Source organism: Lathyrus oleraceus, chromosome 1 (assembly GCF_024323335.1).
Source record: "Lathyrus oleraceus cultivar Zhongwan6 chromosome 1, CAAS_Psat_ZW6_1.0, whole genome shotgun sequence".
In the NCBI taxonomy this organism is placed as follows: domain Eukaryota; kingdom Viridiplantae; phylum Streptophyta; class Magnoliopsida; order Fabales; family Fabaceae; genus Lathyrus; species Lathyrus oleraceus.
The window spans coordinates 332,462,042-332,464,606 of record NC_066579.1 but is presented as its reverse complement, the minus strand read 5'-3'; positions in this window follow the sequence as shown (position 1 = coordinate 332,464,606).

Genomic DNA, 2,565 nt, shown 5'->3' with positions numbered 1-2,565 from the left:
AAGTCATCAAAACATTCATTACACGAACCAAAATCAAAATATACAAAATTACATGTTTTGCCTAGAGGTGACTTTTGGCCAACTGTTGACTTTTTGGTCAAACATTTGACCAAAGTCAACTACCTAAACCTATACCTTATTCAAATTTCCTTCATTTACAAAGACGACCCACCAAAACCTTCAAGTCTCCTTGATCCTTGCCTTGCCCCAAATACTTCATGCCTTGATCAAGGTCTTCATGGGCATATCTTCATTTCAAGCATGTACCACCAATCCTGCAATAAACACACCAACACATGATCAGTACCATTTACATACATCCAGTTCATTTACATTTTTCTAACATGATAGTAATAGGTCATACCATTCCCAACTCACAACATTACATCCATACCAAAGTTAGAGTTAATTCAAATATATTGAAACCACATAACAACATCCCTAGTTTGAACCCAAACAAATGCATTCTAATCATAACTCCAAACTATGTCAAACTTCAATAACAAGTAGAATATTAAACTTTCTCAAGTCCAAAACCATTTGACTACTAATTGTAATTCAAGCTAGTGCAGAACCATAACACCATTTCATTAATAAAATTCAACCTCAAATTTAACCCTAACTACTGATATCATCATTCAAACACTAATAACTTATTAACACATAAATTTTGAATATTTATCTAACCTTATTTCAAATATTATCACTAACTGCCTCCATTAAGCTAATGTCCCTTGGTAATTACCTTTAATCACAAACTAATTCCAATGGCAAACACTTGCTTTGTACAGTTAACATAATGCCATTTTAATTTCATTAACAGTAAGTAACATATAGTCTCACACCATATACAACAACATGAATTCACCCTACCTCACTAATAACCCATTATTAGCAAATTCAAACAGTTCCACTGATTTCAGATTTCAAACAACAACTGATATGAATAACTTGTCTGCACTAAGTTTAAGGCAATTCAAACGGTTACTAACAATATTTCTGCAACAACTAACAATCATATTACAATACTTAACACTAGATTTCAATCAAAACTAACTCTAATTATTTTGCATCTTCACTAACTTCAGTCACAACTAGCTTACCAACTATCGCTACCGAGGTTTTAGATAATGAATCGGAAGGACTGAAGAAAGAATGCATCCTCAAAGAGAAGAAGAAGGCAAAATAGAAGAGTCGTTGTTGAATTTTATTTGATTTCCTCGTAAAGAGAGTGTATATATGGATATGGATTGGTCTCGCAACCAAGATTGGGTTGGGAAGTTGATTACACAAGGGGAAGGTATTAGCACCCCTCACATCCATGGTACTCTATGGAAACCATTTATATTGTCTGCGTGTGTGGGTATTTACCTATAAAATTTTATCTTTATTATTTACAAGGTGTGAAAGAATGAGATTTTGGGTTTTTTATTATTGTGCTCGCCAAGGATTAGGGTCTTTGCGCCTACATATCGTTCATCGAGTGATGAAGAATCAGAGCTCCGTAGTTCGGAGTAAAAAAATGTTTGTGGGTTGGTTGATTTTGCCTTTGAGAAAAGGGTTTTTGGTGTGATGCCCTAAGGCGTAAAAATAAGGTTTGATGAGTTGTATTTATTTTACCTTGAGAAAGGGTTTATGAAAAAAAATGTTTGTGATTAGTTTGCACTAAAGTCTATAGACGGAGGCGAATATTCTAGACAAACAAGCCAAGTGTCTTGTGTCCAAAATAATTAGACTAAGGGTAGGAGAGCTCCATCCTTACTCATTCCCCACCACTTAAGGCCCGTGACGCATAATACTAATCGTATTTTTATTGTTTTTTGAGTTTGATAATGAAAAATGCCACTTGATGTTGGACCAAGAGTTTATTGCTTTTGATTTTGAAATTGTGACGTGCATGAATATTTACATGGTAACCAAGCAAGAAATAAAAGGTCTCATTGTAAGGTAGCCCAAGAGAAAGCCTTGTATGTGAAAAAGTGACCTAAGCTAACAAGTGGATAATGGTCTTACAGTCATGTCTCCCTAGAGTAGTGTCATGATACCATTCTTATAATGAAATATTGCAAGTTACAGATGAAACCCAAGTTAAGGAAAAGTGTTAAGAGATTAGGGCAAGGTCTCCAAGCAAGGGTCCTAAGTGAAATCCCCTAAGTCCAATGATTGATTATAGATGAAATGCATCTTTTGTCTTATAATTTTATCATGTTTTTGTAGTTTTTTTAATTGTATGATAACAAACAGTAAATGACAATGATAAATATGCATGAAGAGATTGAAGGAGAATAGCGATCCAAAACGCAGCGGAATTTAAAAATTTTCTCCTTTAGTGATCCTTACGAATGGGCATGATCAGTGATAGAATCGTTACCTCTTATGGCGATTGAAACCTTTGATGCAGATCTACGGAGCGATCACGAACCTTGAATGGTGAAAACGCCTCTACTCAGTCCACACGAACGAATTCCTTCAATCTCAGCGCTAGTTGCTACGAATGAAGGTTTTAAGTGAGAGAGAGAGAGAGAGAAACGAAATTACAACTGCACAAATGCTTCTGCACAAGGG